Source organism: Alligator mississippiensis, chromosome 3 (assembly GCF_030867095.1).
Source record: "Alligator mississippiensis isolate rAllMis1 chromosome 3, rAllMis1, whole genome shotgun sequence".
Lineage (NCBI taxonomy): Eukaryota > Metazoa > Chordata > Crocodylia > Alligatoridae > Alligator > Alligator mississippiensis.
The window spans coordinates 296,176,970-296,202,898 of record NC_081826.1 but is presented as its reverse complement, the minus strand read 5'-3'; positions in this window follow the sequence as shown (position 1 = coordinate 296,202,898).

Genomic DNA, 25,929 nt, shown 5'->3' with positions numbered 1-25,929 from the left:
GGGCAGAGGAGGATCATGTGAAGGACACAATGGGAGAGCATTTAGTGTGCCATGAGCTGAACCAGAAAGGACAGAAAGAAGCCAAGGAAGGCCAAAATTTGAAAAGGAAGAGCACGGTCATGTGTAGTAAAAAACAGCTCTAGATCTGTAAGTATGATAATAGAGGATTGTGTGTGAACCTTGGCTTAAGAAAGGTTCATAGGACTTGAGTGAGAGTATGTTCAGTGGAGTACAAGTGGTTGATGCCGGATTGTAGAGGGTCTAGGATGGCATCAGAGGGAACTAACTCTAGACAGTGATTTAAAACAGTGAATTCAATGAGCTTAGAGGGGTGAAAGGGATCTGAGATGACAGATGAGGACTTAAATGAGATGACGGTTGTGGGGCTTTAGATGGAAGAAGCTGAAGCATGGTATTCTGCTCCTATTAAATGGAAGAGTGAGAGGTTATGGAGAGTAAGAGAAGAGGGAAGGTGGTGGGGGAGGGAGTGAAGTCACTGAGGCAAGTGGGAGACAAAAAATAAACTTCTGTATCAGTGATGGAGGAGAAGGAAAAGAGTGTTGTAGAAAGGGAAGGAAGACCAGAAGACAAGCTGAGGGGAATGGAAAGGGCACGTGCTATTCTATGAGATTTCTCTTTGTGACATCCTGTGGGGAGAGAAAAATAAGGGCAGAAACAGGAAGGCATTGACGACTGGGTTAAAGATGCCTGGTATTCAAGGTGTGATATTTAGTTAGATATTAAGTCTCTAGAATGACTGAAAAAATGACTGGACGGGACCTCCATAGGTCATGTAGTCCAACCCCCTTCATGAGGCATGATCATCCCTACCCAAACCATCCTATACAAGTTCAATGACTAACCTATTAGTAAAACTCCACCATCAACCCTGACTCAACCACAAAAAATAACACCCTAACCTACACAGTTAAGGTGGGGGGCAGGGGCAATAGAGGCCAATGCCCTACTGCTAAGAGGGTTGTTAAAGTATGCCCAAGGGATCCAAAGGAAGACGCCACACCCACCACTACAGAGGAAGGCAAAAACCCCATACGCTGTACAAATCTGATCATACAGTAAAATTCCTTCCAGACCCCAAATATCATGACTGGTCTGACCCTGAGCAGAGGGGCTAGACTTTCTAACCAGGAACATCTGGGATTATCTCTCAGCTGGAGCATTGCCACAGACAAGTCAAACTCCCCAGCCTTTGCTGCTGCCAACACCCAATGCCTCTGAGGAAGGTTACCCCGCCTCCATGCACGCACAATGCTCCTAGCCAAGAAGATGGCTGAAGTAAAGGAAGACAATTAATTTGTAGTAGAAGCATTCAGTTTGGTCACCGTCAAACTGATTTATTTCAGAGATGCTCCACAGCAGGAGAGAAGAATTAGAAGTGAATGCTGAGGCTTAGACCTTGTGATTAGGAGGAAGGACCCAAGGATTAAGAGTGGAAGACAGTAAAGAATGGAAAGAAGCAGCAGCTGGAAAAAAATATATGTGAATAACTCTTTTAGCGTGGCACAGTTGGGCCAGGGCACCATGATATGCTTTCTAATGTGCTTTGAGATGTACTAATGAAAGTGATACATATGATTTCTATCTTTCCTTTGTACACTGGGGCTTGGTCCTTATCCTAAGGATCTTCTGCTAAACAACTACTTTCCTGTCTACTTTGCAGTGACCAAGCATCGAGAGTCCCAAATTTTACCTCCAACATTTTACGGGGTGTTTTGGTGTTTTTATTCTTTGTAGGTATAGGTGATGGTCTGACATGGTGATTTCTGGAATGCCTTGATAGCAGTCTGCAAATACTTCAAGGTCTTCCAGAAAGAAGAGGGAAAGCACCTTCTCTATTCTGCTGCAGAGAGGGTGATGCAAACCAATGGCTTCAAGTTGCAGCAAAGTAAGTTTGGATTGGATATCTGGAAAAAAAAACTTCACAGTTAGAACAGTGAGCCAGTGGGATAGACCACCTAGGGAACTTGTGGAGTTCCCATCACTGGAGATGATCAAGAAGATTTTTGACAGCCACTGGTCAGGGATAATCTAGGGTAGGGACTTTGACTGGGGTGTGCAGATGTTCCTGATAGGACCAAAGCCAGAGGTTCCTGGCTAGAAAATCTTGCCACTCCATGGAGACTCAGACTGATCACTATATTTTGGGTCAGGAAGGAATTTACCCCATGATGAGATTGGTATGCACTGTGGCAGTTTTTGATTTCCTCTGTAGCAGGGGCCATAGCCCTCTACTGGGGATCTCTTGAGCATATATTGACAACATTTCATAGAAGCAGGATGTTGGCTGCTGTGGCTCCCCTGCTTTACCTGTGGCAGGTTAGGGTGTTAGTTTTATGTTGTGTCAGGCTTGACAGGAGTCATATGTAGAGTTTAGATTATGATCTGAGATGATCCTGTCTCAGGCAGGGGGTTGGACTAGATGACTTCTGGAGGTCCCTTCTATTCCTACTTCTCTATGATTCTCTATGAACTGAATACCTATGAATGTGGGACGCTCGACTCAATGACTAGGTGGCCTCTTGCTGTCCTATGTTTCTCTTCACTATCTAAGATCTTGAGGGTTAACACAATCATTAATCACTAATGAACATCTAACTAAGACCAAAGCATCAGCAAGTTTGGAATTATATCACTTTCCCCAGTATTTCAGTGATTTCCATCAATGCTATTTTCTGAAAGACCCATGGTATTATAAAATTGACAACCTTCAATTTATGCCATGCTAGTATAGTGCTCTCATCATGAAATCAGAACAACTGGAACAATGCTGCCCTAGATTTTCTTAAATACTTTCTGTAACTGAGATTATTTGTCCTTTTTTCCCCTTGCATTTTCAATTGAAAGTGGCATTTTTGGCACTTATGCAGCTAACAACTTACCACTGAGATTCAGAAAGGGAAAAATAATTTCCCCAATGCATAATACTACCAGCTTTGTAATAATTTATACTTATGTCTGGCAAACTTGGTATTCTCTCTTAGAATGTAACTAATAGTCTCTGGAGCTTGTCCACACATCTTATATTACTAGGACTTGCATTTCACCTATCATCTCTATCTGTTTAAATGTATCTCGTGAATAACCTGTGCAGTCATAATGAAACTCTTCTTATCATAATAGTTTAGGTTCACCGCACATGCCAGTACATGTATAGAGAAAGCTATACCTGTTTCCTCACATAAATAACTTTTTTAGGTAATCCCAGCTGTCCTAAGAGCATGACTATTAGAAGAATTGGGATATCTTTCTTTCCAGCATGTGTAAGGGCTTCATCATTGACTTTGATATAACTACAAGCTAAGGCACCACTACTAGTATCACATTCACTTTCTCAAAGAGACAGATCCTCCTCATTTTACTGAACAGATCCTACTTCCTTCTTAGCTTTGTTTTGATGGTGTACTGCGTGCCATTGTTTAGGAAGACAGCATTATTGATTAGTGCCATCCTGGCCTTCTTATCCGCAGTCATGATGGACGGTTGGTTGTCACTCACTAAAGTTTTAGGAACTTAGTTTATTAGCTAGTCTTTTCCTTTGCTTCCTTCCTTCACTAATAGGAGAGAAAGAATGCAAGAAAAGAAACCAGCATCCCAGTTAAGCAAAGTATACTTCAATTATACTGTCTAATACACCCAAAATGGTTGTTATAACCACTAGGCTCTTTTAAGGTAGGATACACACAAGCACACCCCTGGCCTGGTGTGTTTCTTAACCCTAAATCCTCAGAGCAAGAAGAAGAGATATGGACCTTGTACAATGCCAGAGAAAACATAGAAACGGATTATCTTGGGACAATGGGAGTGGGCTACATCAAATACCAGAGTCCTGGGACTTTAACTAAAGATACCCTGCTATCAAGTGTCCTTCTATTTAACCCTGCATAATGTAAACCTGAATGAAGTATCTGGTTTTGTCTACTACACTTATATATAGAAATGCTCTCCAGTACAGAAGAAATCCCAACTTTGATCTAATCTTGTAGATCAAACGAGGCACCCAAATAGAATAACAGGAAGCTAACACTGTATCAGACTCCCTTATTATCTGTCATAATTGGTAGCTTTGTCTTTCTTTTATTTCAGGGCTCGTCTTTTATTTCTTTGTATCTCATAATATTTAAACACAGGCCTGAAGTATCTTATGTAACTGGCCCAATCACAAATGTAATTACTCCATTATCTTCCTTTTATTACTCCATGCAATATTTCATTTAAAATGTCCCCTCAAACTGCTCCAGTCAAAATGATCTCAGGCTCCTCTGCCTTCCATAGCCTTATTGACTTGAAAAATAACAAACAAGAGTAAATGACATTTACAGCTCTTAATTGGTGCCATTAGCAGTTCTTATTATTCAGCAGGACAAGCAGTGGACCTTTATTGAGAATTCAGCCATGCGCATCTGCTTCGCTCTCATCAGACTTAAAGACAAGTAATAAAACAGCTGAGTGAATGACTTAGGGCCATATTCATCACTAAAGGGCACATGAGGAAGACTCTAGTTTCCAGTATATTGTTAGCATCATGTTAGAGACCACAAACCTACAAGCGTTACAGGCTTATGAGTGGAGGTAGAACTTGAAATGATAATAATCGTAATAATCATGCACTGCTATATCAATGCTAGTGCACTTCATTTTATTTTATCATCAATATTTATTAGTGCAAGTAAGACCTAGGGCAAATAATTTAGTGCCATGCCTAATATTTAGATCCTCAAATCCCTACTTAGCTGCTGCCTAACCCTTGAGCCACCTAATTTTCTCTCAGAGCCTAAATTTCTGCTGTGGGCATGGGCAGACTCACCAAATCTTGGCAATGTTGAGCCACTTTGGCACTTGGACCTAGGCAGAATCCATAAACTAGGGCCATCTCACCTGCAGCAGTTGCTCTGGTAGGCACTTTCAGAGCATACCTTCTACGTTGAGCCATACACAAAGCAGAGCTGGAGACTGTATCTGAACTGTGGAGCATGCATTTAAAAAATATTAACTACCCCTTTTCAGTAGAGTAACGTAAGTAATGGACTTCACAGATTTCTTTTGGGGATAGGGGAAGGCTGGTATTTTTCCAGAAGCTCCAGGAGTGAAATGCCCAACTAAACAGCCAGCTAGATGCAACTAAAACCATTCACACTTTGTACTTAACTGTCATTGATGAAGGAATGAGGAAAAATACTAGGATTTTTCTTTGTTCCTTGGGACTGAGAGTACCACTGAGTGTTTTTTCTCCTTAGGACATCTTAGGATACAACATACTGACCATCACGGATGTGGATAGGAAGGCCAAGATAGCAGTACTTATAGATGGTTTTATCCTTGTAGATAATACCATGAAGAAGATATGCCAGAAAAATGAGAGATGGGGGGATCCAATGCCCTAGAGCCCATGTTTCCTAGTTTGTGTGCGAGTGCTCTGACAGCCAAAGGTTGGGCCAAAGGTAGTCATCCCCGGCAGCTTTTTTCTGAGCTGAACTCAATGCATCGTACTCCTTGTAGACTTAACAGATCCTGTCCTCAGGGATTTTGGCAGCTCCCCAGCACCAAACCGGATCAGAGCAGAGCTGAGGCGGGAGTTAGACACTGCATTGTTTCCAAGTATGCCCGGAAGCCCAAGTGCCAGTACAGAGGCAAATGTGCACTCCAAGATGGAAACTACCCCTGAACTTTAAGCATCTATTGATTTGTATGGCTGGTAGACCAAGGCCATACCTGTTCACTCCTTGAAACATAAGCACTTCAATGTGTAGGCCCCCTTGTCTAAGACATCTCTGAGATCAAACAAGATCTGCCTGTCAGTGCCCAATGTCATCTTTACAAGGTGGCCTTAGAGATACTACATGGCAAAGCTGGAAATCAAACTCAAAGCTTCTGTATCCCAACAATGTTATGACTACAAGTCTGTGACATGGATTTTCCCTCCTGTATTTCACTGTATTTTCAGCCTTAAAATAAACAAAATGGTTCTACCTTTCCTCGCTAGCCTCCCATCTACATATGTCTTGTTGTACTCTCACCAACGAGCTGTTATTGAGTGCTTTTCAATTGGCATTTATGACTGCCTCTAATGGTTTGCTTGTACATAAGGCTTGCATATCCTAACTAAATATTCAGTGATTTTTCCTTATTCTAATGTCCTTAATTAGATTTATGAACTCTTTACTATGTTTTATGTTGATGAGGGACTGAGAATAAAAATCCCGAAATGCTCACTCTAATAAAATATCACAGCTAACCAACTTGTGCTTTTGCATGTGTTACTTCAGTGAATAATGAGCTTTAAATAATGTTCTGAATATGTTACTGAAGATGGGCTGAAGAAATATAGACTGATGATCTACTACAATATATTAATAAATACACTGTTACATATTATAGGCTACCCATGAAGAGCAATGGATCATGATGGTGGAATAAGTTATGGGATGATAATTTTCCCCTTCCCCCTCTTTTTTTTTTGAAGGTTTATATATAAACTATACATTTTATCAAGAAATAATTAATGGGTTACTGTTTTTATTCCTTTTTTTACTTATTTTAGTTCAACCTTTAAAATTTGGAATGAGTTACTGAAGGAAATCATCTCTGATGTGTAAAAATGAATATAATATAACATAGTTTTACCTACCCTTTTCATGGCTATAACTAATTAGCTCCCTTCCCTAGATTAGATAGTGAAAATGTTTAAGCAACATAAACCATGGTAGCTGTCAGCCAATACTGCCCTAATCAAATTGGCATAAAACTTTCCATAAAGCCCGGAGCTAATAACTGTTATGAAATACCTTATTACACATATGTCTTAGTCTAGGTAATCAGGATCAATATGACCTTTCTTTTCCAGTATCTCTCCACTTCAGAATGCCAGTAGTCTGGGTGCTGAACCTGTTAATGTGATATACAGGTGTTCATGCCTTCCATCTTTAGACAATTTGTCAGGATTATGCCCCTGGACCCCAGCTGATATAAATCCATAAAAGCCCATTGATTGCAGTGAAGCTACTCTGATTTGGACCAGCTGAGGATCCTTACATATGTAGAATCAGAAACCCAAATTCTGCTGCACAATGTCACTGCCCATTCAGATTACTGCCTTAGAAATAAGTGCAGCGAGTCCAAATTTGCAGTGGTGTTTAGACTGGCGTTGAGTGTGCTGATATCCCCACTTACTTGGTGAACTGTATTAAGTTCACATATATCTTACCCAAGCCCTTCCTCCCCATTATCTTGTATTACCCTTCTGTTGTCTCTCATTATTGAGTCTTCTCATTAATTCCACTGAACTTTGGATCAGGTCACCACATTGCAAGGTCTGTCAGGCAGGGGTTGCCTTTCTGGTGCATGCTGTGTCTAAAAGAATAAGGCCTGAATATTGGTAAGGGAATGGTGGTGGTATCACTACTAAGGAGAAAAAATAAAATTGTAAATAGAATTGGCTCATGGAACATAATGCAAATGTCATGGCTGTTAGTAAAAATGCCTATAATTAACATTAATTTAATGCTAACAAAGTACACACGTGCACATACAATCACACTTGCAATTATTTGCAACAACTTCTCTAGCTTTAAGAAATATTCTACAAGGAATATTTTCCCCATTAACACACATATAAATCACATAAATAGAGAATGCTTAGAAGATGTATGTTGACATGCATCATCTATGTGTACCTGTATGTGTACATGAATTCTTAAACTAGATGTAGGAGTACATATAGGTATACATATATTAAAGGGAAGGGAACTCCACAGGACATAAGAAGTGCCATACTGGATCAGCCCTATGGTCCATCTAGCCAAGTATCTTGTCTAAATGGTTTCAATTAGTAGATGTTTTTGAGGGAGCATCTATGTACAGGGCATGCATAGTGTAATCAGTAGTTGCAGCAGGCCCTCAATAAGGCCTTCCAGTAAATAGGGAAGTCATTGGTGAGTCTGCAGATGACAGAGGAGGCTGAGCCTAGATCTTCATATCTGACTGTGGTCATGGCATATAGTTCTGGGGGGAAGGAGTAGATCTTCTTGATATTGGGCCATAGCTCTTTCCCTGTGTCTCTTTCATCTATCCAACTCCACAGTCTTTGCTCAAAATGATCAATGCCTTGTCATACATCACAGGGATATTGGAGATGTATCAATGCTTGAATCTCCCAGGTATCAATGTTTATATTGTATTTCTTCAGACTGGCTTTCAAGGTTTCCTTGAGTCTCTTCTTCTGCCCACCTCTCAAGTGGTAACCATTAGTGGGTTGGAATTATAGAACCCATTTTGCCGTCAGCTGTCAGGCATCTTTATGACATGTCTTATCCAGTGAAGCTGCTGTGGTAGAAACATACTTTCAATGCCGGTTGTGTTCGCTTGAGCCAGAATGCTAGTATTCTTTTTTTTGTGTGTGTGTCCTTCCAGTTGATATAGAGAGCTTTCCAAAGACATCACTGGTAGTAACAGTCCAAAGCTTTCAGGTATTTCTGGTATATAATCCATACAACAGGGTAGGGATGACAAGAGTGTGGCAGACCAGAAGCCTTGTCTTGATATCATGATCACCGAAGACCCAGTTTTGGAGATGTTCAGAGACAGCACTGGCAGATCTGGTGTCGAATATCATCAATTATATTTACTTTTTGGGAAAGCTGGCTACCCAAGTAGGTCAAATGTCTACATGCTCCAAAGATTATCCTCTAATTATAATGTGTGGAGAAGCCGTTGTTGTCCAAATCTCCAAATCCAAGGAGCCAGGGCTTCATGCATCTTTAGAAGCTACACCTGGCCTGAATTCATGGGGTACTCCAAAAACTGTAAGGCTGGGGGTCCCATGCAAGCACTCCCCTGGGAAATCCATGACATACTTGGTTGGGCTCCATACCATTCTCTGCCTATTTCTGTCATATGGGAATCATAGCGTAACCACATACACAGCAGTCGTAGAGCTGGTCAACCCCTCCCCCCAGCCAACCAACCAACCAAACAAACAAAAACCTGCTTGATTTTGCCCCTAAAGTGAAAAATGTGGTTTTGTCAAAGTTGTGTTGATTTTGACACTTCTTCCCAGTGACATTTCAAAGCAAAACAAAATCACATGTTGATTCAAATCAAAATGTTTCCTTTCAAAATGTCAGTTTGACTTAAAATGTCATGTTAGTGTCATTTGAAGTGCTGAAATATAACTCCAAAAATGATATGATATATATATATATATATATATGTGTGTGTGTGTGTGTGTGTGTGTGTGTGTGCGTGTGTGTGTGAAATGTCAGAATTGAGCAGTTCGAAATATCAAAAATTTTTGTTCTTCCTCCTCCTTCCCCCCTTTGAAAATAGATCAACTTTTCATTTTGACATTTATAAATCAAAACCTTTTTTTTTAGGAACATTTCATTCAGTTTTAAAAAATGAGATTTTTTTTCATATTTGCCCCTATTTTGGATGTAATCAAAATGGTGGAATTTCCCATAGGACCAAAATTCTGTTTTCTAACTGGCTTTGATATGTACATAAAGAAAGAAACCACAAGCCTAGAAAAACCTTTCATAAAGTTATTAGCCTCTTCCCAAGCCTGCCTAGGTTTTGTCCGTTTTCAGAAAAACCCAGTGTGAGCAAACATTTCATGCCTGGAGAGTTGGGTTGTTTTTTTTTCACTTCTAAGTTTCTAGCTAGTAGCAGTGGCTGGAGTGTGACCTCTCTGTCTTTGCAAAAGAGGCCAACATTTTTCCTTTTTGAGGATTTCATGATCAGACCTGTGCATTTGAACTGGAACTTGGCAATTTGTGCTGTACATTTGAAATCTGTCCTGTTATCCAAATGCCGGCTTTATATTTAATCTGTATGTAATATTAGAGTAATAGTCTGTGAATCAATATTTATAAATGAATTTTAATCTTTTATAGCAGATCCATTAACAAAACCAGAATTTATTGTGCAATAAAAGTTAGTCCAAAGCTACTATGTGTGCTAAGCTCTTATCATTCCCAGCTGATTCCCACTACGCTGTAGATCTGTTACTGCAACATGCACAAATACTCAGGAAAAAATGTATTTTTTTCCCCCTGTTTACTTTTCCTTAGGATAAACAGTAAAATCATAAAAACTGGGTAAGGCACTACAGGGGATGCAAAACAGACAAACTGCAACAGCCTACTTGGGAGGATATTACAGAATTACAGTTGTTACAAAGGCTACCAGCTGCGCATTTGGAATGAGCTAGCTTGGAAACCATGGGTTTTTAATACAGGACTAACTTACCCAAGAACACTTGACAACTTACTTTAAATCTCTACCTGTGCCAGGCTCTTGAGGAAGAAGTGTTTGTGGGGTGAAGGGTGATCAATTCAAGTTTGTTTTATTTTGGTTTGCTTGTTTAAAACCGCTGTGCACTAAAGTGGAAGCATGGTCAAAATGATGTAGGTAAAATATTTTAGGTCATCTCATTGGGTTACTGAAGTTTATTGGAATCTACTTGCTTTGCAGTGCTTTTGTAATGAATAAAGAAACCTTTTTTTTTTGGTGCTTAGAGGGATAAGTTCTGGAATCCACTGCTGGAGCTGGTACCGATCCTTGAAGTGACCATAAGTAAATCTTCCCTGTGCTTGGATTTACCTGTCTATAGAATAAAGCCGTCCCCCCGTCCCTCCCCAAGACTGTCTTAAGAGTATAGGACTTAATTTTGAGATTCAGGGGCTTGATCTCCATTCCAATGTCAGGAGGCAAATGTCACTAGTAGGTTCTGATGTTTCTGCCTATCAGAGGCAAAACAGCCAAGGTGTTCACCCTGGACAGCTGAGCAAGGGCTGGGATGGCTGTGCCTCATGCCCTAGTCACCCACCACTCATTGCGCTACAGCCACGTGTTTCCCTTCAGCTTGACCTGTTCTGCCAGCCACCTCATGACCACAACTTTCCTGAAGTCTTAGAGCAGCAATTTATTTTAGCACCTAATTCATATATGATAATAGAATAAATTCCAGATTGCATTTTTTCTCATAGATAGATAGATAGATAGATAGATAGATAGATAGATAGATAGATAGATAGATAGATAGATAGATAGATGTTGAGACTTCCCAGATATACAGCAGATACAAATTAAATGGCTCTAAAATGTGTTCCCCATTTATTTTTCCTTATATTTTAAATTCTAAAACTCTACTACCAAACAAAATTGAAGGAACAGCTGTCAGCTTCTAACCATCCTGGACAGCTAACTCAGTAATGGTTTTCTTTTCATTTGATATGGTATCAGTTCTACCTTTCCCATCTGCCCTTGGGCCCAATTTACAGACTTATTCTTGAACATAAAGACAACTCTTGGAAGACAAGACTCCCTTTGTTGCTTTAGTCTTTCTTTCTCCCTTTCTCCAATCACCCGGACAGTTCACTACTTTGATAATCTTCTGACACTCACCAGTAGCCCTTTCTGTAATGGGAAGATCAGCTGGCTGTATAGTTTACTTCAGTGTATACTGCCAGCTAATGGCAACTTTATTGGGTATCTGCAGTGAGTTAATGGGTCACCTGGGAGTATTAACACCTGGATTTACAGTCACCCTGGTAGAGCATATTGAAGTTCTTCACTACATTGAATGACTCAATAATAGCTTTTGGAAACATAAATAATCAAGAAGCATCATTTTTGAAGATTAAAGCCAGGAACATATCTGGCTAATTGACCATGATGGAGTTATAATAGTGAAATACAGCACACTCATGAAGTAAAGTTCTCTATAGGGCTACCTATAGCTAAAGCACTGGGGGCTACAAACTCCATAGAAGTTTATAGATAGTGACTTCTTTGAGGACTGCTCCCTTCAATATGATACACATTAGGTTTTATACCACTCTAATCTATTGCAGTGGTGCTACAAGCATCTAAGCAACTTGGAGCTTATGTGATGCCTGCAGGAAATGTATGAAAAAGAACAGCTCAGGAAAAAGGGCCATGAACAAATGTGTTGCCTCCAGTTTTGTTTGCATTAAAATAAGGCCACATGCAGTTATTCTGGGCCACTTTGTATAATCGATTGTGGCTCAGCAAAGCATTTAAGAACACGTTCAACCTGAGGCACATTCTTCTGTTCCTTTGCTCCAATACACCTGAGCATGTGCTCGGGGTTAAATGTGTGTGCAAGTGTTCTGCTGAGCAGGGATAGCTCTTAATATGAGCTTCAAAGCTTTGCCAAATTAGGACCCAGATTAGGTAGGACTCACATTATAAACATTGGCATTGCAGCAAGGACTATTAGCAAAACTTTCCACATGTTTAAAGCTAAGGAAATATATAGGAATCGCCAGGGCACGTAGATATAGATAGTATCTATATAGATAGTATCCTATCAGGCAACTGGCCATTTATTTCTGTATTTGTTACTCATTTGGAGATTATGAACAAAATAATCATAGAAATTAGGCCTGTGTGAAGCAGCTAGTATTCACTTTGGATTTGGATTTGGCTGATTTGAGGGACAGTGATTTGATTCAGTGATTTGAATTGCTATCCCAAATCAATTCAGTTGAATCTGATTTGGAGATTCAACTGCTGCTGAATTGGATGAATCTCTGAATGGAACAGGCCCCATCCCCCACCCACTATCCCAGCCCCATGAATGGCTGCCCTGCCTGGCCCCAGCATCCCATCCGGCACTTAAAAAAAAAATCCCAGTATTCACCAGCTCCTGCTCCCCATTGTCCCCCAATACCCTGCTCCCCAATACCCTGCTGCATGTGGGAGCTCTGCTATGAGCCCTGAGAGGCTCCAATGGCTGCTGCAGCATCTGCTGAGTGCAGGGCTTTTTTTTTTTTAAGAGCTGGGACATTGGGGCTGGGTTGGGCAGCCAGGGGGCAGGGGGGCTGGGAGAGTGGATGGGGATCAGGAACACTCAGGGGGTTGGGGAGCAGGCAGGCGATGGGGCCCGGTGGAGATCCCCCCATTGTATTCGCTCCCCCCTCCTCCAGCCCTGCCCCCTACTTACTGGCACGGAGCCTGGGTCCAGCTCCATGCAGCAGCAAGCGGGGACTGCCTGAATCTCTAAATCTTTTCCAAATCTTTTATGGATTAATTCAGAGGCTTCAAATCAATTTGGACCTTTTAATTGGTCTCTTGATTCGATTCGGATTAGGAGATTCGGCCACCGATTTGAGTCAAATCTCCTCCAAATCGAATCAGCAACTGAAGCTTTGGACAGCCCCGATAGAAACCTCATAAACATACACACACACACACAAATTCATAAGCATCATCTGACCTAGACTTCATGGGTCTGATAGTCCCAAAATCCAAATGGGAACACCATTGTCATATCCTGCCTGCATGAGTCTACCGATTTCTTCTAGAACAGATTTTAAACATGACTTTTCTAGAACGAGCTCTAATTTTATTTTAAATATTCCAAAAGATGGCGAGTGTGCAATCTTGTAAGCTGTCCCAATGTTTAATTGCTCTCACGGCTAGAAAATTGTATCATATTTTCAAGTTGAATTTGTTTAACTTCAGTTTCAATACATTGGATCTTATCTTTACTGAACGACAGGAAATCTCTCCCCTGTCAGTCATCTTTTACATGTGTAGGTACCTACACACAGTGAGCAATTCATTCCTCAGCTTTCTCTTTGATAAGCTGTGAAACATTTGGTGAAAACAAGTGTTCCTTTTCTTTCTGAACGCAACTCAAAATAGTTATGCCATGTGAGCTATTTTGGATATTTCATTTTAGGATTTTTTTTCCCCTGAAAGAGAACTATCAAAATAGTGGAGGGATCAGGTATCTTACCTGGTGGGACCTTGTCTAGGTACTGTACACCTGGTTTTCCACAGAAGTAACAGCACCCTAGAATACCATAGTTGTTAGTTGAGTTACTTTATATGTGGAGAATGTTGGCTCAAATCCTTCTCTATCTGATTTAAACACACCTTCCAGCTGGGTGCCTGGTTTTTGACTTCAGGCTTCGGGCAAGGGGCTAGATGTTTTAACTAAGGTGCTGGATTAGGATGTGGAATGGGAAAATTATTGAGAGGAAAAATTAGCAAAGTATAAAGCAGTGGCGATCGGGCCTTTGGGAACAGATGCCACATCTTCTTTCCTCTATTCAGATGTCAGGCAGTCAGATAAAAATGTGCCTAGATGAAGGCATCCCACTGCAGGCCCAGGGGACCTCAGTGTCTTTTGGAATCAAGACAATCTAAAAACAGCTCTGTTCTGCTTAGAAAAGGTAAATGAACCTTCTATGGAAAGCAGAGGTGTGAAAGGTTCAAAAGAAACCCATTACAAGCTTCAGCACACACTTGTGACAAGAATTGCGACTCTATATTCTCAGTGCAGAGCCTCCCCGGGGGACTCCAAACTAACATGCGAAGTTAAAACATCACATTCGCTTCAGCATTATACCTTCTTCCCTCCGATGCTGATGTAATTGTTTCCAGCAATGTCATTCCTCATACAAATGAGGATCCTTTAGCATCATTTGGGAACAGAGCTGTGAAAGGCTATTTATGGAGCTGGTTTAAACAGTTTTTTTACTAAGTGAAAAAAGGTGTGCCGCTGCTACTTGTTCCCGGGGAAACAAATGTCGGGATGAGCCCAGTAAGGATATTTGACCACAATTTGGCATGAAAACAAATTTTGAAACTTTCCAAATCACTACAAAACAGAATTGTTTTTCTTCAAACAGTCTTAGATACACAAGACTATTTTTTTTTTTTTTAATTTAGTAGACGCTTTCCATAAGTGGTCATATCTGAGGCATTTTGTGTCTTTTTTTTCATGACCTTTTGTGCTTGTTCTTTTTTGTATCTTGTTTTTTCCCCTGCTAAATAAATATGTTTTGCTTGTTATTTGCATGTTATGGAAATTCAGCAACAGAATCAATCAAACAAGTATATAGAGACAATGGGCATGCCGTTGGTTAGTAGACTAGCATGTTAGCAACACACACATATTTATACATGTTGACATGTTTGCATGCATCTCAGTTCTGGGAATCTCCAAGCACCATGCTAAATGATGGGATAGCTCTGAATTAGCAACTTTGATAAGTGGTAACTGCTGCAGAAAAGTCTCCTGGCCTTCTGTCCTGAAGCCCTCATATGCCTCACTGAACTTGTAGTTGGACCTAAAATTCAACCACAACCTCACACTTCAGGAAAATGACAGCTAAATTTTGTTTGATAGGAGCTGAATACAGAAAACCATTTGCAGCGTACAACAAAATAACTTTATTCAATCTACTAAATTATAGGCAATGCAACAAAGTGTCAGAAATCAGTTAAAAGTACTCTTCCTATCCACTACCAAACATTCAGCTGGGTCTGAATAGGTATCTGCTACCGCCAGATAGTTGGCAAACCATCATCATGACAGAAGGATAAGGAACCTAATCCAAATTCTGTTTTAAAGACATATCTTTTTTACAGAAAACACTCATCAGGGGATTAGCTGGTGGTGTCTATTAAATACATCCCTGATGGAGCAGGTGTGGTTAAGGCAACTGAAGTCTCATCTGAAACATAAGGCAGAAAGTCAGATGTATTGGAAAAAGGGAGGGGAGGTTCTTCTTGGTCTGTTTTCCTCTGTCTAGAAGTGGTGCTAAAAATGTCCATTCCCTCTTCCTGAGTTGGGGCAGAAGGCATACGCAGCATTAGTACATCCCCACCAGGCATGCATGCATTAGGAGTTTGGTTTCATGAACATAACAGAACACATGGCCTTTTGAAAATGAGGCTCCTGGGCCATAAACAGGCATTGCATTTGTCCTGGGGAAAAAAAAAAAAAAAAAGTTTTTGTCCTGGGATCCTACAGATGTACAAGCCCATGTCTCTACTTCATTTTTTTCTGGTGTATGCAGGAGAAAATGTGCTAATGCCCCCCCCCCCTCAGCAAGGATGCAGTCATGTACATCTCTAGGGTCATTGAGGCTAATTCAGGGGACAAGCTGGCCAGGATGTATGCTGTCCCTCCAGAAAAGCAGCAATGCAGGTTTGAAAGGCAAAAGGTATAAATGACTGAGCCATTCCTGCTTTGATGCAGGTTAAATCCAGGGACCATCAGGCCCACCTCGAATGTGACCACTTCTCAAAAAATATTTTCAGGCTCAGGGTTGGATTCAATTTGCATAAGCTCAGCTTAACGTTCATAAGGTGGCATGGAAAACAGATACTTCGCCATTTTTGCACTTTCTTCCCCCAGTACAAACATAAATTTCACATGAATGCAAACGTAGCAGTTCTGTAACTTGAGGTTTTAGTACCGGTATTAGTATATACCTCTTTCTTAAATACTGTAACCAAACACAGGACCATAGAGAAGGTGGGCTACGAGGGGCCTCAGGGGGTTGGCCCTAGTCCAAACTCTTGCTCAAGGCAAGATCCCTTTTAAAATCATCCCCAGTCAAGTGTCGGTCTAAAATCAGTCACCTTCCTCTACTATTAGGGCGATTGGAAAAAAAAGAAGGAACATGTTTTTTTGGCCTGATTTGGCATAAGAATAGTGGTAGATTCCTATTATTATTATTACTAGTATTATTATTCTTCAAATAGGAATTATCAAATTCCTATTTGATAAAGATAGACCATCTTTAATATCTATGGCCATATTACCTCTAGCAAGAACCTTAAACCTAGTACAATGCAATACCAGCCTGAGGAACACAAGATATGATGCTGGTACTTCTTCCCATTCAGCATATTATCCCAGACTACAACAGAAGCAATGTATCCTAACTTCACATTGGGGAAATGATTTGGTTCAAACTGAGAGACCGATAGGAGAATCACCAATACTTCCCCTAATGCCCTAACTCTATTTGGTTTTTTTAAGGTCTGATTGGAAAATGGCCTAAATAACAGCCTCTAAAAACAAAATATTTGAAAACAAGCAACATATGAATGTTTAGGCCATTGGTCCTGTGTAACATAAGACATGTTTCCTCCAGGCTAAATATCTTTTTTTGGTGTCTAGTTTCTCTCAGCCAGGGTGACTGGTTCTTCTCCAGATGATACAAGGTTCTCCAGGCTCGTGTGTCATGTCTTGAGCCTAGACATATTGCAGCATGTGACACTTTTCTTTTGGTTTGAGTTTCTCACCAGTGTCCTCCCAGATGCCAGAGCATTCATTTTGTATCTGTGCAGTTGCAGAATTTTAAAAGTCACTCAATCTGAGGAATATAACCGTATGGCCGAGGGAGTATTAAAAGGGAAAGGAACTACAATAAGACTGGAGGTGAAAATGAAAGAGGAGAAATGCTTAGTCTAGCAGGTTAAAACAGGCTCAGCTAAAACAACTCCTCCCTACTTGGCACAGATCGCAGATTTGACTGGCTCATCACCCTAAATGCACCAATCTATGAATCTATGATACTCTTTGGGGCCATAATGCTTAGCACTGCAAATCATCTCCTCAAAAGGCCCTTCAAAAATCTCAGAAGCTTTTTGATACAATCACCTTTATGCTGCTGGAGTAAATACAGTGTCAGTTGTTTGTCTATAAACTTTTGTCTGCAACTCCAAGAAATATTCATCTGTGCAGCATGTACTCTGTGTGTACTCTTCCTCTTTGGATGCTGCTAAGGCTAAGAAATTCACTTAACCTTTTAGTGTCAAGTTTGATGGACCCAAGGTGACAGTGTATTTTTGCAATGCGCAGTACAGTTTATGATTGCAATAAACCTGCAGGAAAAATTGATGTTGACAAAGATTGTATATATATTTTTCTACCCCTCCTAATAAGACAGAAAAGTGACAAGTGTCACTTTTAAAAAGCAGTAACCTCACGTACAATATCCAGGCAAGGTTAGTCATCAATCATGTCTTTTGATAAGTCTTCACTGATGAGTTTGACTTTGGACCTGAAATCTTTGAACCTGGATTCATCTCTGGTTCCTCAATCACAGATCCATTCATCGATTTGTTTAAGGCCCAAAGGGACAATTCGGATCATCTAACTTGACCTCTTACATAATGCTGGCCACAGAGTCTCCTATCCCATCCCTTTCTCCGTCTCAGTCTCGCACAGCCTGTCTTTCTTGCCTTTTTCAGACGCTCACCAAACTTTGTTGGCTTAGTCTGTCTAGTGGGGCCCCATCCTCTTGTTCTGCTTGCTGATATGTCTTCCACCTGCCTTTCCTTTGCTGAGCAACTCTTATATAAATCTTTTGCTGTCCAGTTTGACCTCCATAACACCCACTGCTTGTTAAACGTAATGAATGTCACCCCAGACCTGCCAACAACATGCCTCACCTAATAGTATACTTTAAGGGAGAATGTCCTTCCTGACCCCTAGCGGTGCTCAGCTAATGTCCTGAAATATGGATGTTTATCCAGGGTCCTTTGAAGGAGCAGCGTTACTCTATCTATCGTGGCTGAAATACAGGATCTGTTCCAATTCATACTCAAGCCCAACGCTTTTCTGAGCCTGATGCATCCCTGGCTGCCCTCCGCCTCTCGTGTCTGTCTTTTAGTCTGTCTGTCTCTCATTCTCCCTGTCTGCCGCATAAAAAGTTTAAATGCAAAAGGACTTCTCAGTTCACAGGTAAAATAAATTGTCAGTGTGTGCCGAGTAACAGCTCATAGCTTTTTATCCCCCCCTCCCTGCATACAAAAATTAATAGGATGCACCAATATGCCATTGTGCCCTTGACATGTAATTTGTTATAAATAATAATACAAATGATTACAGGGAAAGCTACAACTGCTGGCAGTGCATCCATTTGCCAACACGGGGATAAATAAGACAGCTCTCTCTGTGGGTGACTCTGTTATCACCTTCTGTATTGGTGCTGCCCGGCAGGCTTAGCGGCATGTGTCCTGTCATGGCCAGTCTCAAAGTTTCTTCAGAGAGAAGCTGGAGGGCTTAAGCTCTTTTAAGAAAGAATACCTAAAAGGAGTTAAAAATAAGTGGCTCTTCAATGGGCCTCTGTGTCGGATGTATTTAATTGCCCACAAGTCGCATATCTTCCTTCCCTCATATTATTGCACAAACCTGCTGCATTTCTATGGTAGAGCAGTTACTCAGGTTTTATCTTCTACAGAGACAAGCTGTAATTTCTTTTATAGGGAAAGGGAAAAAAAAAGACTCATAACAGAGAAGGCAATTACAAAAGCAACCGCCGGTGCCAGGGATACGAGAAAGGATGGGTTTATAGGTAAAACACAAAAGTGGGAGTCAGGAGGCCTGGATTCGGCATTCAGTTCTACCCTTCTGCATGCTAAGGTTATTTACAGAGATCCAGGAATATGTTGAGATAGGGTTTTGGGAGCCTCTTGCTAAAATTTTCCTATCAAAGGGTGAGAGGAGCATGGAGAGCTCCTTACTTCTAATGCTGTATAGACGTCTATTATTAAACATTTATTTTGTTGTATAGCACCTAATATAACATTGCCACAACATGAACGATGCCTATAGGTAATACAAGCGGGTGATGTTAAATAGTCATAGGTTATTTAAGCCAGCTGTGAATTTTCTGCCTAAATGACAGAAAACAGGAAAAGAAATGCCCATGGAAGGACAGACTAGGGCCCTTGGAGCCATTGAAAATGCTCATTCTGGTAACAATTTTGTTGGACTGTTACAAAAATCCAAACAACATCTTTTGCATTGGCTGAGTTTGACCCAAACTGGAGTATCTCCGTTTTTGAATGGAGCAACAATGGCTTGTACTCTGGTCCCTGCTCTCAGGGTTATTTCTGTATTTTAATGCCTGTCTTGTTCAGTTAGCTCTAAGATGCCTTTCGCAATTACTGCCTAAGGTACAGTGCATCAACCGTCTGGGGACAGCGACCAGATGCCAAATTTTCTTTGTCCGGTGAAGTATTCTCATCACTAAGATACAGTGTAAGGATTGCTCTCTTTGTCCCATTTCTCTGGCATTCTTAGCTCTCCAATAGTGCAGCTTTCATAGGAGGGACAGGTAGACTTTACTGCCACGTTTTACACTGAATGCAATGCAGTCAGGGTTAATTAGGGATCTTCTGCAAGTACCTGGCAGAACAGAGACATTAGCTGAATTTAGTAGCACTGGGAGCATCTACATGAGATGCTTCACTCATGATTAGAGCAAATTATTGCGCAGTAAGCATCACCATCTACACATGAATGGCAATTTGCTCTAATTATGAGTAAGCTTGCTACCTGTAAATACAAGTAGCAAATTCATTTGTGATTACTTACTGTGCCATATGGCATAGGTAGATGGCTGACTAGGAGTAAATGTGCTCCTGGTCAGCCAGGCACCACTCCTGGTCAGACTGCAGCCATGCAGCAAATCTGCTCCTGCTTCTCCCTGCCTGGGGTGGGTAATTTACTCTAGAATAAACCCATCCCTGAGCATTTGCACGTGAAGATGCGCCCACCAATATGAACTGCAATGAAGCTTAGTTTAGCTACATGAGCTCCACTGCTTCTGAGGCTGATGCTTCTAGGGATCTTTCTCAAGGAGAAATGCAGATGCCTCATGAGTCTAAATGCCTAAGTGGTTTTGTGACCGCTAGATCACATTTTGTTACTTAGGCGTCTAACTTCACCAAAATGGAGGGACAAGATTATTTTTTCTACTCTAATAGCACCCTTGGCCATTTTAACTCCTTTTACTTTTCCTAATCTATTCCCTGGCTACATAAATTATACAGATAATAGGAGATTCATGAAAAGCTAATGTATTTCCAGGGCGACCGTGAATTTCAAAATGAATGGTTACCATTACTTTGTTCTGGTAAGAGTCACAGGAGAGATACCTCTTAGATTAGCCAGTGAGCTTCTAAATCCTGTGACCTGTTGAAAACAGAAAAGCACAGGTGAAGTTGCCTTATTTTTATTTAAGGAAGCAATGTGGATATCTGATGACATAGGGAAGCCAGACTTTGCTTTTTTGTCTCGTTTTAACCTTATGTATCAGGATGCTGCCTTTTACTTGTTATACCAACATAGCGTGAATCTTAAAACAAAATTGTACCATAATTGGCTGAGCTCATCAGGCCTTATGCTCAATTTAATGGCATGTCTCTGGTTGGAAGTGTGGATGTTACTCTGTAAAGTGAACAATTTTGAACACCATCACTGTTCAAGTGCAAAATCCCAGGGGATGTTCTAGGCATCAACTCTACCAATTTAAGGGCAGAAGGCTTTTGAATGTTTGTGAAAAAGCCAAAAGAGGTAACAGCAGATGAACTCAGACTCCCTGGCATCTCAAAACTTCAACCACCACCTCTATAATTGTCTAAGAATCATTAACACATTCCGGTGTAAAAATACCCCTCAGTCTAATGTTGCCCACAACCAATACAGTTTAAAACAGTTGAAACCCTCGGGATCTGGCAGTGCAATATGGCTTCTTTTGTTGTAACCCTTCCATTAACTCACCCATCCTTTTTAATCCTGTTCTTTTGTGCCCTCCATTCTGCCATCCTCAAAAGTAGACTGTAAGGGACTATGTGTTGTGTCCCCAGGCTCAGTATTGCTCTTAAACAGACTGAAGTTTGAGCATGAAGATTGAAGATAACAGTTTTGCTTCTAGATTCAATCTTGAGCATGGGATCTAGTGTTGGGTGGATCAAGACTACTGAGTTTAAAGTGTTTCACAGGCAGTGATGCTCTAGCTGCAGTTAGGTTAGTGGCAAGATTGCTGTTGACTGCAGTGGAGCCAGGGTTTCGTGCATGTGAACCCTGAACCCAGGACCCACTGTAACTAGCATAAGACCTTTTTAAATTTATTTTTGGACTGTTTCTTATTTGCAGTGTACAGAAAGACACAGTTTGAAAACCTACCGCAGACATGGTACAGTGATTAAGGCAGACATCCTGAATTTAAAAAAAACGCAGCAGCAAAACAAACACAACCAAAGCATCTTCTGTGCACGAACCTAATTCACATTGTTGTTTTCAAAGGGAATAGAAAAAATTCCTCATTCGTAATACACCAGTTTTTGCATTCAAACATTTCTGTTGGTCACAAAGATAGAAGGCATGTGAAAACAAAAAGGCATTTTGGCAATAACAGCTTTAACAAAGCTCACTACACAGTGGCTTGTGTTACTGTAAAATATTGAGCTTTGAAGGATAATACTAATTCAAGTAGCATAATGCTACATACAGGTAAGGGGTCCAAAGATCTTGAATGTTGAAAAGAACTACAGATCTTCAAAGTCACACATACAAACAAAAAAAGGTGGCATGTAATAGAGACCTGAATAATGAAAAAAGCTTTTGTCTGCTTGAGGGGAAGAAAGAAAGAAAGAAAAGAAAAAGAGGGAGTGAGTGAGAGAGAGAGAAAGCATATGAGTTTTAAACATTCTAGTCGAGAGATGTGAGCCGGCTCATCTCTTGTCTCAGTTTCACAAAACCGTAATATCCAGACTTACTTAATGAACAGTTGAATGTCAGTGCCGGCTTGCAAAAAAGGCAGTGAGACAATTATGCTGAATCAAACCCCGAGTGAGTTTCTGTGATAGGAAAAAGGATGACTGGGTTGGATTTCTAGATTCTAATAGATAGGCCCTGAAAAGGAATAGTGTCAGTGCTCAGGGAAAGTCAGCTACAATTGCTGGAAAGTGCAAGGTGAAAACTTTGAAAAAGAAGAAAAAAATGTTTTACATTTAGGAAATTAATTGTATAGCTGTTTCACATCATAGGAAACAGCTGGCAACACAAAGAGGGTTTTGAAATACAGTGCACTGCCCTGTGGTGCAAAAGTTATTTCTGAGTTTGACTCTGACATTAGTCTGCCTAAAAGAAAGCAAAACCGGGCACCTGGCTGTTGCCTGTTTTCTACCCTTAAAGTGGCAGGCATCAAAGGTGCACTGCCACAATGACACATTATTTTCTGGCCAGTTGTAAACAATTTCTTTTTTAATTGTCACTTCACTAATCAAGCTAACCTATTAGAGCAATTTTGCTGTCTTTTAGGGCTTCCTATTTCACAGCTCCTGCCACTCTGCCTTCCTTCCCCTCCCCTTACCCTGTTCCCAGGATGATTATTTTAATTCTCACAACTTCAGCCAGCCTCTGAAATCTGGGACTGTCCTAGGCAATCTGGGATGTAACGCCATCCTTGAGATGGTTCACTTTGTACTCTACTGAAATAGTCAGTGAGTTAGTAGGACTATGTGAGGCTTTGGACCATGCTTCGGATCCAGAGAAGCTTCAGACACTTCGCCATCTGAAGCAGCATGTCTGGATCAAAGCACTGGTTTCTTTAGGCTTTCTGAAGCAGTTTGGAGCTTTCCGAAACACTTTAGAAAAGCTTCAGAGCCGCCTCGGGGTTCCAGCCATAGGGTATAATGGGGAATCAATGAAATAGCTATAACTTTGTTGTTTTTTGTATGATTTGGATTAAACATTCAGGGTTGGTAGTCTCTGCTGAGATCCTGAAGCCTGCCAAGTTTTGAGAAGATCGGTATAGGGGTTCAGGGGGATCTGCGCCACAAATTCAGGAAGCAAAACTTACGTTATGTGTTATGTGTTATACTACTGGGGTAGGGGTGAAAATTGCAGGGATGGTAGCCCCTGGTAAAGCCACAACCCCTGAAAAGTCAAGAATATTGGTGCAGGGGTTTGGGGGGGAACTGCACCCCAAATTCTTGAAAGCAAAACTCATCTCACTTGCGTGTGTTACACCACAGTGGGGTGAAAACTGAAGGATGGTGGCCCCTGGTGAAGCCACAAAGCCTGTCAAGTTTCAAGGAAATAGGGTTTTGGGGGGAACTGCACCTCAAGCTGCGGACAAGCAAAATTCATGACATGGGTGACACTGCGTGTGTTAAGGCGCAGCGGGGTGACAGCTGCAGGGATGGTGGCCCCTGCTGCAGCCACGGAGCCTGCCAGCTGTCAAGGAGATAGGTGCATGGCTTCTTGGTTCTGGGGCCCTGCACCTCAAGTTGCGGACAAGCAAACCTCGTGCCATGGGTGCTTGTGCAACTGACTGTCTCTGTCTTGGGGCAGTTGATTATCTGTATTGATTATTTCCTCTCCTTCATCTGTGGTTTTATAGGTGTTAATTAGGTGTTAATGATTTAATTAGCAAGAATTAACACATACAAAACCACAGATGAAGGAGAGGAAATAATCAATACAGATAATCAACTGCCCCCAGATAGAGACAGCCAGTTGCACAAGCACCCATGGCACGAGGTTTGCTTGTCCGCAACTTGAGATGCAGTTCCCCCCAAACCTCTGCACCTATCTCCTTAAAACTTGGCAGGCTTCGTGGCCTGAGCAGGGGCCACCACCCCTGCAGTTTTCAGCCCACTGTGCCTTAACACACGCAGGGTCATCTATGTCACGAGTTTTGCCTGTCAGCAGCTTGAAATGCAGTTCCCCCCAAACTCCTGCACCAATCTTTTTGAAACTTGGCAGACTTTGTGGCCTCACCAAAGGGCACCACCCCTGCAGTTTTCACCCCCCTGTGGTATAACACATACACATGACATGAGTTTTGCTTTCAAGAATGTGGGGTGCAGTTCCCCCCAACCCCCTGCACTGATGTTCTTGAAACTTGGTAGACTTTATGCTCTCAGCAGAGGCTACCATCTCTAAATCAGACAGAAAACAACAATGTTATAGATATTTCACTGATTCCCCATTATACCTTATAGGTGGATCTCCGAGGTGGCTCCGAAGCTTCGGAGGTGCTTTGGCTGGATCGAAGTGGGAGCCTGGCCCAGAGCTCTGGATCCGAAGCGGCCGGATCCAAAGCCTGATTGTATAGCTGCCTACTCGCACAGGCCCATGAGTTAGTAAGTGACTGTCTAGCCTGGTGGCCACAGCACCTGGGTAGTAAATCAGACATCTGAGCTCTTGTTTGTACTCCACTAAATATGTAGCCATTTATACGAAGTAGATGAGGTTGCAACAGGAGAAACTGGGAGCCCCTCCACTAATTACCCTATAGCCCTAGTGCTTAGGACCTTCCTGTAGGGGGTGGAATATGTTCATTTAAATTCCGTCTGACCGAGAAACTAATTGACCTTAGCTTTTGAACATCTTGTGTAAGTGGTCTGGTCACTGAAAACTGGATAAAGTGGTATCACAATTTATAACATCCATTTCTTAAATTTAGCTCTCCATTTCTCATGCTTTACATTCAAGAGTCTCAAAACCATTTCCCACCTCCCCACCTCCCCCGCCCCCATTTTGTCAAAAAAAAGGGGGATGGAGAGGAGAATCAAACTACTATAATTTCCAATTTGAGTTTTTGGTTTTGAGAATGAATGAAAAAAAAATTAATAACTTTACACAGTTGTCTTCATTTTCCCCATACCTTGTGCCTTTCGTCTGAACAAGATTAGCTAATTCAGCCACACAACCGTGCCCATATCTGTACAAGAGGCTTGTATGAAACCAGGAAACCCAGCCTAAATCAGGATGGATTTGGAACCTTCTGTTCCCCCTTCAGTGCCAAATGTACAGGCTTTTACTAAGGATTTATTTAGCTATCTAAGGTATAACTAATTGCCGCCGCTTGCCTTTATGACAATTAATTTTATGGCAAGGATAGCCACAGACAAGTACTTCCCACAGGAACTTGAAAACATGAAAATCACATCATTATCAATATCCACGGTGGTTGAAAATGACTCTAGTGTCCGCTAAAGTATGTTGCATTTGCCCCTCAGTCAGTATTTTAATAGTTTTTTCTCCCTCTTCTAAAATAAAAGGCTAACAAATGTAGCCAAAAGACATAGTGGAATCCCAAGATTTTAATGCATAACATTATCATCTTTAAGTCCTTACTGACAAGGCCATGATACTTATCATCACAAGATACTTTATTTACATTAAAGAAGATTCATTTCTGCATCTGATAGCTCAAACAAGTTAAAAGGTCTGCAATGGGTTGCTGCAGTCAGAGAGATGCAGTGTGTATTTCTTTCTAGGTCATGATTAAAAAATTCACCGCTTTTCTCTACTCCAGGGGTGCTCAAAGCACAGCT